This window comes from Littorina saxatilis, linkage group LG4 (assembly GCF_037325665.1).
Source record: "Littorina saxatilis isolate snail1 linkage group LG4, US_GU_Lsax_2.0, whole genome shotgun sequence".
NCBI lineage: Eukaryota > Metazoa > Mollusca > Gastropoda > Littorinimorpha > Littorinidae > Littorina > Littorina saxatilis.
The window spans coordinates 29,593,263-29,604,143 of NC_090248.1; the positions used below are offsets into that span (position 1 = coordinate 29,593,263).

A 10,881-nucleotide genomic window follows, 5' to 3' on the forward strand; every position below is an offset into this window, starting at 1 on the left:
TATGCTAAACAAGCCCATCATTAAATGAATGGAAGTCAAAGTAAATAAAATAAAATGCAATTTCAAATGTGAAGGTATCTTAAAATGTCGATGAACAAACGCAAGGGAACTGAGCGCCATCATAAAAATACCTTTCATTACAAGAAGGAAAAAAAAAAACGTAACTGACAGACTGATTCTAATATAGGTCCCTGATAACACTTATAGTATCCACCACCTTCAAATATGATAATTAAACTTCATTTTAAAAAGCTTCATGATTATGCACTGCAAAGTAAGCTACACGTTTTGTTTAGCTGTTTCGTACACATAAAAAAAGGCTTTGTGATTCTTTGGTCTAAGTGCCAATAGAAGGTTTTGAAAGGAGCAAGTTAAAATGTAAAGGCACACTACCTTATATCATATATATACAATATCACACTACCACGGAAAGTCAATACAATGCATACCCAGGTCAAAACAACGTTCACACACGAGTGTGTATCGTGTGTATCATCTTTGTCAACACAATGCAGGCGGTGTTTCAGTTTATTGAAATACTGAGTGTATGTGAGTGTAATTATGCACATTCACTTTTGGCCAATTTAAATGAGCTTGATGTGGAATTTTGTTATCTATTGGTCAAACGGTCATTTCAACCGGCACTGTCAAAACAACGATGGAACTGGCCAATAGTCACAATAACGAGGGGAAAACATGTATACCCCGGTCAAAACAACGTTCACACACGAGTGTGTATCGTGTGTATCATCTTTGTCAACACAATGCAGGCGGTGTTTCAGTTTATTGAAATATTGAGTGTATGTGAGTGTAATTATGCACATTCACTTTTGGCCAATTTAAATAAGCTTGATGTGGAATTTCTTATCTATTGGTCAAACGGTCACTTCAGCAGGCACTGTCAAAACAACGATGGGACCGGCCAATGGTCACAATAACGAGGGGAAAACATGTATACCCCGGTCAAAACAACGTTCACACACAAGTGTGTATCGTGTGTATCATCTTTGTCAACACAATGCAGGCGGTGTTTCAGTTTATTGAAATATTGAGTGTATGTGAGTGTAATTATGCACATTCACTTTTGGCCAATTTAAATAAGCTTGATGTGGAATTTCTTATCTATTGGTCAAACGGTCACTTCAGCAGGCACTGTCAAAACAACGATGGGGCCGGCCAATGGTCACAATAACGAGGGGAAAACAAGTAAGTGTGTGTGTGTGTGTGTGTGTGTGTGTGTGTGTCTGTGTGTGTGTGTGTGTGTGTGTGTGTGTGTGTGTGTGTGTGTGCGTGCGTGCGTGCGTGTAGAGCGAAACTACTGGACCGATCTTTATGAAATTTTACATGAGAGTTCATGGGATTGATATCCCCGGACGTGTTTTTCTTTTTTTCGATAAATATTTTTGATGACGTCATATCCGGCTTTTTTTAAAAGTTGAGGCGTCAGTGTCACACCCTCATTTTTCAATCAAATTGATTGAAATTTTGGCCAAGCAATCTTCGACGAAGGCCGGACTTCGGTATTGCATTTCAGATTGGTGGCTTAAAAATTAATTAATGACTTTGGTCATTAAAAATCTGAAAATTGTAAAAAAAAGAAAAAATTTATAAAACGATCTAAATTTACGTTCATCTTATTCCTCATCATTTTCTCATTCTAAAAACATATAAATATGTTATATTTGGATTACAAACAAGCTCTGAAAATTAAAAATATACAAATTATTATCAAAATTAAATTTTCCAAATCAATTTAAAAATACTTTCATCTTATTCCTTGTCGGTTCCTGATTCCAAAAACATATAGATATGATATGTTTGGATTAAAAACACGCTCAGAAAGTTAAAACGAAGATGGTACAGAAAAGCGTGCTATCCTTCTCAGCGCTACTACTACCCCGCTCTTCTTGTCAATTTCACTGCCTTTGTCATGAGCTGTGGACTGACGATGCTACGAGTATACGGTCTTGCTGAAAAATTGCATTGCCTTCAGTTTCATTCTGACAGCTTGACTAAATGTTGTATTTTCGCCTTACGCGACTTGTTTTATAAATGTCTTTGATGACGTCATATCCGACTTTTTGTAAAAGTTGAGGCCGCACTGTCACACCCTCATTTTTTTATCAAATTGATTTTAAAACTTTAGCCAGGCAACCCCCGTACTGTGGGATTGCATTTCAGCTTCAAAGCTTAAAAAATGATTAAAAAAAGTTTGGTCATTAAAAATCTGAAAATGCTAAAAGACTGAATGTCTAGGTTTAGCTTGCAGAAAGCATATTTTGAACAGGTTTCACATAAGTTTAGATCTTTGAAATGACATTGTGTAAGGAAACTGGAAGAAGACACACTTATCAAAATGTTTGCTCTTCAGTAAGATTTTAAACAGGGATGGTATTGCACCAGAAAAGCCACAGTCGCGTGTTGTTGCACTCATGAACAACATGCATTATGGGTTATACATAAGTCGAATTAGGGGTATTAAAATGCTAATTGCACAAGCTTTCTACCAAAAATCACAAACGTCATGAAAAGCGTACGAAGGGAAACAATTTGATGAAAGTGGTACGAACAGACACATTTTCCCGTCAAAATCAGTACGAACGGACACAAAACTGTTTTTTGCAAATTCAATTCATCTTATGGTTCACATAGGTCTAATATCACACGCATTCGTACTTTGTGCTATTTGAAGACGATTGGAATACACAGAACTTGTAGTGGGGGCCTGTTTCACTCTGATCTAACGAATGTGTATGAACGGAAACGCTTTTCGTACGAAGGGAAACATGCACTTTTGTACGAACGGAAACATGGGGTATGAACGGAATCTGTATGTTTTCAAAAGACAAGTGATTGTACAAAAGCCATGGGTTTCTATAAACTTCTGTTCAAGCGAAATGTCGTAACAGGCAATGGTTTTGGTGATCATGTGCAAATCAGGGGTCAGATTCGATAACAGAGCGAGAAAAACAAGAAAATGTTAAAAAAATCAGGCAATTTTGCCACGTTCGGCCCGCGTGTGTTATTATTAGGATTCACTAGCACCTTGGTACTTATCGTACACATAGCCCAACCATTTCGCTACCTTATTCTTTACCCCCCGCGGGTTAGGGGGAGTCCCATATTGGTTGGGACTAGAAAGAATTTACCCGATGCTACCCAGCATGTCGTAAGAGGCGACTAACGGTTCTGTTTCTTCTCTTCTTTTGTCTTATTTCTGCCTTACCAGTCCTTTCACCTATATTTCCTTCCAAGAAAACTCTCCCTACTATTCCCTGCAGTTTTCCAATTCTTTTCTTGTTGTCTTATTTCTACCTGACTGGATCCATCACCTTTATTTCACTTACCAAAAGTCTTCTTTTCCACATCCTTATTTGGGCATGTCGTATGAGGCGACTAACGGATTCTGTTTCTCCTTTAACCCTTGTTAAGTGGTTCTTGTATAGAATATAGTCAATGTTTGTAAAGATTTTAGTCAAGCAGTATGTAAGAAATGTTTAGTCCTTTGTACTGGAAACTTGCATTCTCCCAGTAAGGTCATATATTGTACTACGTTGCAAGCCCCTGGAGCAATTTTTTGATTAGTGCTTTTGTGAACAAGAAACACTTAACAAGTGGCTCTATCCCATCTCCCCCCTTTCCCCTATCCCATCTCCCCCTTTCCCTCGTCGCGATATAACCTTCGTGGTTGAAAACGACGTTAAACACCAAATAAAGAAAGAAAGAAACCTTATTCTTTCAATATCACACAAGCGCGCTGCCCACACGACTTACTACAACGTTTTTCCCGAAGCAAGTGACAAAAATGGGGCTGTATGAACGGACACATCCTGCGGATGAACGGAAACATCCGGTGGATGAACGGAATCAGTTGACACACCGTGCAACAGCTGCGAAAACTTTTAAGAAACTTGAAACTCATCAAAAGGAATGAGTTGCACCTTGGGTCATTTCGGTCCTGAATTTCCCGACCTGAGCCAGGCAAAGCAGGAAAACAATACAACGTAATTCCTTTCTAAGCTTTCTGTCTCTGACGGATTGCATTTGAATAACGACATCCAATAAAGTCTACCAATTACGTAATTCCTTTTTAAGCTCTCTGTCTCTGACGGATACATATGAGTAACGACATCCAATAAAGTCTACTAACAGCTGCGAAAACTTTTATAAGAAACTTGAAACTCATCAAAAGGAATGAGTTGCACCTTGGGTCATTTTGGTCCTGAATTTCCCGACCTGAGCCAGGCAAAGCAGGAAAACAATACAACGTAATTCCTTTCTAAGCTTTCTGTCTCTGACGGATTGCATTTGAATAACGACATCCAATAAAGGCTACCAACTATCAGCTGCGGAGACATTTGTCTCAAAAAAATACGCCGAGAGGCGTTAAAGTTCCCCTTGGTTTGTCCCTGTCAAAAAAAATAATTTGGGATTACTGGTAGCTTTTTTGTACTACCACGCATATGTAACGCCATTTTCATAAAGTTGATAGTATTTACAGCTTTCCGGTCATATGTCCGGCTATCACTCACTTTTAGGTGGCAGATGTCCAGATATAACACGTGTTTCAGAATCTCTATTTTTGGGTGTGTAACTTTCAATAATGAGTGGGTTTTTTTTTTAAATCTCAAAAAGTATTCTTAAAGGCACAGTAAGCCTCCCGTAAACCATCACAGAGCTCCCCGAGCGTCTAAATACAGTACAAGCATACTTCCATTTGAACGCTCACCGAACGGGAACATCCTGGCTGCTTTCTGTCGAGCGTGAGACATTTTCAAAGAATTTATTTTCGTAGACTTGTTCCGTTAACAACAACGGCGCCTCGTTTTTGCGCTAGACCTAACTTTTAAAATCTAAATAATAAATTGCAGCTTGTTACACAAACATTCTTTAATCATAAAAGAATTCGTTTTTCATCAAGACAAGATCAGAACAATTCGAAGTTGTGAAAGTTTAAAAAAAGAAAAGCCCGGAAGCAGGGTCACGCAAGGGTCGTAGCAGACGACGGCCGGTTTATCAGTGCAAATCGCCGTTCCTCTCAACAGTCAAAAGCCATCGCTAGAGTTCTTGTGAACCACAGCCGTTGTTTCGTGCATAAAAAAAAACGTGCTATTGTAGATAAGCTCACGTCGAGTCGCATTCAAATGACTAACTATGACGCCTGCATTGTGAAAAGGGAAAACTGGATCACACGGGTTCACGATGGCTCAGGGGTAAGATAAACCACGCAAAAATAAATTCTTTGAAAATTGTTCGCTCTTTACGGAGGGCACCTAGGATGTTCTCAATTGGTGAGTGTTTAAATGAAATGGTGTTTGTACTGTGTGTAAAAGCCTGACCGTATCTGTGATGGTTTACGGGAGGCTTACTCTGCCTTTAAAGTCTAACACATGTTTACACTCGCACTCCGTGTCTGTAGCTTTAGAAATAAACAAGTCCAGATATAACACATATTTCTTTGCGGCAAATGTCCAGATATCCCCCCTCAGACACGTGTGTGTGTGTGTGTGTGTGTGTGTGTGTGTGTGTGCGTGTGTGTGCGTGCGTGTGTGTTTGTGTGTGTCTGTGTGTGTCTGTGTGTGTGTGTGCGTGTAGAGCGAAACTACTGGACCGATCTTTATGAAATTTTACATGAGAGTTCCTGGGATTGATATCCCCGGACGTGTTTTTCTTTTTTTCGATAAATATTTTTGATGACGTCATATCCGGCTTTTTGTAAAAGTTGAGGCGGCACTGTCACACCCTCATTTTTCAATCAAATTGATTGAAATTTTGGCCAAGCAATCTTCGACGAAGGCCGGACTTCGGTATTGCATTTCAGATTGGTGGCTTAAAAATTAATTAATGACTTTGGTCATTAAAAATCTGAAAATTGTAAAAAAAAAAATTTTTATAAAACGATCTAAATTTACGTTCATCTTATTCCTCATCATTTTCTCATTCTAAAAACATATAAATATGTTATATTTGGATTAAAAACAAGCTCTGAAAATTAAAAATATACAAATTATTATCAAAATTAAATTGTCGAAATCAAATTAAAAACACTTTCATCTTATTCCTTGTCGGTTCCTGATTCCAAAAACATATAGATATGATATGTTTGGATTAAAAACACGCTCAGAAAGTTAAAACGAAGATGGTACAGAAAAGCGTGCTATCCTTCTCAGCGCTACTACTACCCCGCTCTTCTTGTCAATTTCACTGCCTTTGTCATGAGCGGTGGACTGACGATGCTACGAGTATACGGTCTTGCTGAAAAAATTGCATTGCCTTCAGTTTCATTCTGACAGCTTGACTAAATGTTGTATTTTCGCCTTACGCGACTTGTTTTATAAATGTCTTTGATGACGTCATATCCGACTTTTTGTAAAAGTTGAGGCCGCACTGTCACACCCTCATTTTTTTATCAAATTGATTTTAAAACTTTAGCCAGGCAACCCCCGTACTATGGGATTGCATTTCAGCTTCAAAGCTTAAAAAATGATAAAAAAAAAGTTTGGTCATTAAAAATCTGAAAATGCTAAAAGACTGAATGTCTAGGTTTAGCTTGCAGAAAGCATATTTTGAACAGGTTTCACATAAGTTTAGATCTTTGAAATGACATTGTGTAAGGAAACTGGAAGAAGACACACTTATCAAAATGTTTGCTCTTCAGTAAGATTTTAAACAGGGATGGTATTGCACCAGAAAAGCCACAGTCGCGTGTTGTTGCACTCATGAACAACATGCATTATGGGTTATACATAAGTCGAATTAGGGGTATTAAAATACTAATTGCACAAGCTTTCTACCAAAAATCACAAACGTCATGAAAAGAGTACGAAGGGAAACAATTTGATGAAAGTGGTACGAACAGACACATTTTCCCGTCAAAATCAGTACGAACGGACACAAAACTGTTTTTTGCAAATTCATTTCATCTTATGGTTCACATAGGTCTAATATCACACGCATTCGTACTTTGTGCTATTTGAAGACGATTGGAATACACAGAACTTGTAGTGGGGGCCTGTTTCACTCTGATCTAACGAATGTGTATGAACGGAAACGCTTTTCGTACGAAGGGAAACATGCACTTTTGTACGAACGGAAACATGGGGTATGAACGGAATCTGTATGTTTTCAAAAGACAAGTGATTGTACAAAAGCCATGGGTTTCTATAAACTTCTGTTCAAGCGAAATGTCGTAACAGGCAATGGTTTTGGTGATCATGTGCAAATCAGGGGTCAGATTCGATAACAGCGAGAAAAACAAGAAAATGTTAAAAAATCAGGCAATTTTGCCACGTTCGGCCCGCGTGTGTTATTATTAGGATTCACTAGCACCTTGGTACTTATCGTACACATAGCCCAACCATTTCGCTACCTTATTCTTTCAATATCACACAAGCGCGCTGCCCACACGACTTACTACAACGTTTTTCCCGAAGCAAGTGACAAAAATGGGGCTGTATGAACGGACACATCCTGCGGATGAACGGAAACATCCGGTGGATGAACGGAATCAGTTGACACATCGTGTATAAAACGAAATGCCTTTCACTACTTTACCAATTCAAGGTTAAAAAAACAAGTCAGGTAAGTTGTTAGAACGTTGTTATTGACCAAAACGTATTTTTGGTCAACTTGTTTTTTTATTCTAAATTTTGAAACGTTGGCAGTCTCTGTGTTTTTTGATTCAATTCAAGGTTAGTAAACGTACCACTGTCACTGTGGCTATTTGTTTGTTTGTTTGTTTGCTTAACGCCCAGCCGACCACTGGGCCATATCAGGGCGGTGCCGCTGCTTTGACATATAACGTGCGCCACACACAAGACAGAAGTCGCAGCACAGGCTTCATGTCTCACCCACTCACATTATTCTGACACCGGACCAACCAGTTCTAGCACTAACCCCATAATGCCAGACGCCAGGCGGAGCAGCCACTAGATTGCCAATTTTAAAGTCTTAGGTATGACCCGGGTTCGAACCCACGACCTCCCGATCACGGGGCGGTCGCCTTACCACTAGGCCAACCGTGCCGGTTGTTAGTAAACGTCCCACTGTCACTGTGGCTATGCAGGCTGCAGATTCAAAGACTCTTGTCTTGGCAGTACAGTGAAACACAGAAAGACTTAATGTTCCTGTCCGTCCCAACCTAGAGAAAGACTTAATAAGTGACCCACGACAAGAGGTGACTCCTTTGAATAGTATCAAAGCACTACAAATCCCGTTAAATTCATAACTATAAACACTTTAAAACCCATTGTGTTCATTGATTTATTTACTTTTAACGATGTTTCATTTCAAAAAGATAAAGCCTAAGATTGTCCAGAAAGAAACATAACACATAAAACATCAGATCATGTATTGTCCATACAATTAAACAATGGATGGAAAAGTGTGGTTCATCGCTGCTCTTAGCTTGAACAACCAGACAACATATGACAATTTAACAACCCTAAACATAAAAACAAGTCGCGTAAGGCGAAAATACAACATTTAGTCAAGCTGTCGAACTAACAGAATGAAACTGAACTCAGTGCATTTTTACAGCAAGAGCGTATACTCGTAGCATCGTCAGTCCACCGCTCGATGCACAGGCAGTGAAATTGACAAGAAGAGCGGGGTAGCAGTTGCGCTGAGAAGGATAGCACGCTTTTCTTTATCTCTATTCTTTTTAACTTTCTGAGCGTGTTTTTAATCCAAACATATCACATCTATATGTTTTTGGAATCAGGAACCCACAAGGAATAAGATGAAATTGTTTTTAAATCGATTTCGGAAATTTTATTTTAATAATAATTTTTAAAATTTTTAATTTTCAGAGCTTGTTTTTAATCCGAATATAACATATTTATATGTTTTTGGAATCAAAAAATGATGAAGAATAAGATAAACGTAAATTTGGATCGTTTTAAAAACATTTTTTTTTTTTTTACAATTTTCAGATTTTTAATGACCAAAGTCATCAATTAATTTTTAAGCCACCAAGCTGAAATGCAATACTGAAGTCCGGCCTTCGTCGAAGATTGCTGGGCCAAAATTTCAATCAATTTGATTGAAAAATGAGGGTGTGACAGTGCCGCCTCAACTTTTACAAAAAGCCGGATATGACGTCATCAAAGGTATTTATCGAAAAAAAGAAAAAAAACGTCCGGGGATATCATTCCCAGGAACTCTCATGTCAAATTTCATAAAGATCGGTCCAGTAGTTTGGTCTGAATCGCTCTACACACACACAATACGAATACGAATACTTTATTATCTCATACAGAGAAATTTCAGTGTGGTGCACATTAAAAGACAAAACCAATAATAAGACAACAGATAAAAATACCATACGAAGCATACTACACTCGCGCACGCATATGTACACTAACAGGAATAGACACACAGACACACACACACACACACACACACACACACACACACACATACACCACAACCCTCATCTCGATTGCCCCCCTCTACGTTAAAACATTTAGTCAAAACTTGACTAAATGTAACAATAAAACATACGAAGCAAGAACACTCAAAGTACCCAAACTACAACTGATTTTAGAATGAACTAAGAACAATAGTAGTTATCTGTTTTTTTTGTTGAGTCAGACTGTATTATCCGACTTTCGGTTCAGCGTTATTTACAGTCACACAAGGAAGCCCGGTTTTAACAGGTAAATGTGAGGCTTGGCACATTTTGTCCAACCGGATGAAACATCTCTTGCCAGTGACGAAGCTATGTGTTGCATAGTTATGTCACCTTCCCCATAAAGGGTACGGATCCGGTTTTGCACTCTGTTTAGTCATCTGCAGAGCCAGATGGGGTGGGGAGAGAGAGAGAGAGAGAGAGAGAGAGAGAGAGAGAGAGGGGGGGGCGGGGGATGGGAGAGTGAGTGAGAGAGATACAGAGAGACAGGCGGACAGACAGCCAGACAGAGAGAGAGAGAAAGAGAGAGAGAGAGAGAGAGAGAGAGAGGGGGGGGGGGTGGGGCGGGAGGTGGGACAGTGAGTGAGAGAGATACAGAGAGACAGGCGGACAGACAGCCAGACAGAGAGAGAGAGAGAAAGAGAGAGAGAGAAAGAGAGAGAGAGAGGGGGCGGGAGGTGGGAGAGTGAGTGAGAGAGATACAGAGAGACAGGCGGACAGACAGAGAGAGACAGACAGACAGAGAGAGAAGGAGAAAGAGAGAGAGAGAGAGAAGGAGAGAGAGAGGGAGAGGGGGCGGGGGTGGGAGAGTGAGTGAGAGAGATACAGAGAGACAGGCGGACAGACAGACAGACAGACAGAGAGAGAAGGAGAAAGAGAGAGAGAGAGAGAGAGTGAGTCAGAGAGACAGAGAGAGACAGACAGAGAGAGATAGAGAGAAGGAGAGAGAGAGAGAGAGAGAGAGAGAGAGAGAGAGAGAGAGAGAGTGAGTCAGAGAGACAGAGAGAGAGAGACAGAGAGAGAGCGAGAGAAGGAGAAAGAGAGAGAGAGAGAGTGAGTCGGAGAGACAGACAGACAGACAGACAGAGAGAGAAGGAGAAAGAGAGAGTCAGAGAGAGAGAGAGAGTCAGAGAGACAGAGAGAGACAGACAGGCAGACAGAGAGAGAGAGAGAAAGAGAGAGAGAGAGAGAGAGAAAGAGAAGGAGAAAGAGAGAGAGAGACTAAGTCAGAGAGACAGGGAGAGACAGACAGCCAGACAGAGAGAGAGAGAGAACTCAGAACTCAGAACTCAGAAAGTTTATTGTTTAGGCCAACTGACCCGTTACAAACGGTACATATATCAAACATGACTCTCTCTCTCTCTCTCTCTCTCTCTCTCTCTCTCTCTCTCTCTCTCTCTCTCTCTCTCTCTCTCTCTCTCTCTCTCTCTCTCTCTCTCTCTCTCACCCACTCTCACACACATGATACA

The 10,881-nt window shown here is 39.9% G+C and overlaps 1 long non-coding RNA gene across 1 annotated transcript; it reads right to left on the minus strand.

Annotated features, from left to right (window-relative positions):
* Positions 1-2,651: 2,651 nt before the first annotated feature.
* LOC138964438 (uncharacterized) lies at positions 2,652-3,889 on the minus strand. The gene is made up of 2 exons (XR_011455104.1): positions 3,730-3,889; positions 2,652-3,085 (listed from the first exon to the last, which is right to left on the minus strand). It is a non-coding gene; the product is annotated as an uncharacterized lncRNA (long non-coding RNA).
* Between the last annotated feature and the right edge of the window lie 6,992 nt (positions 3,890-10,881).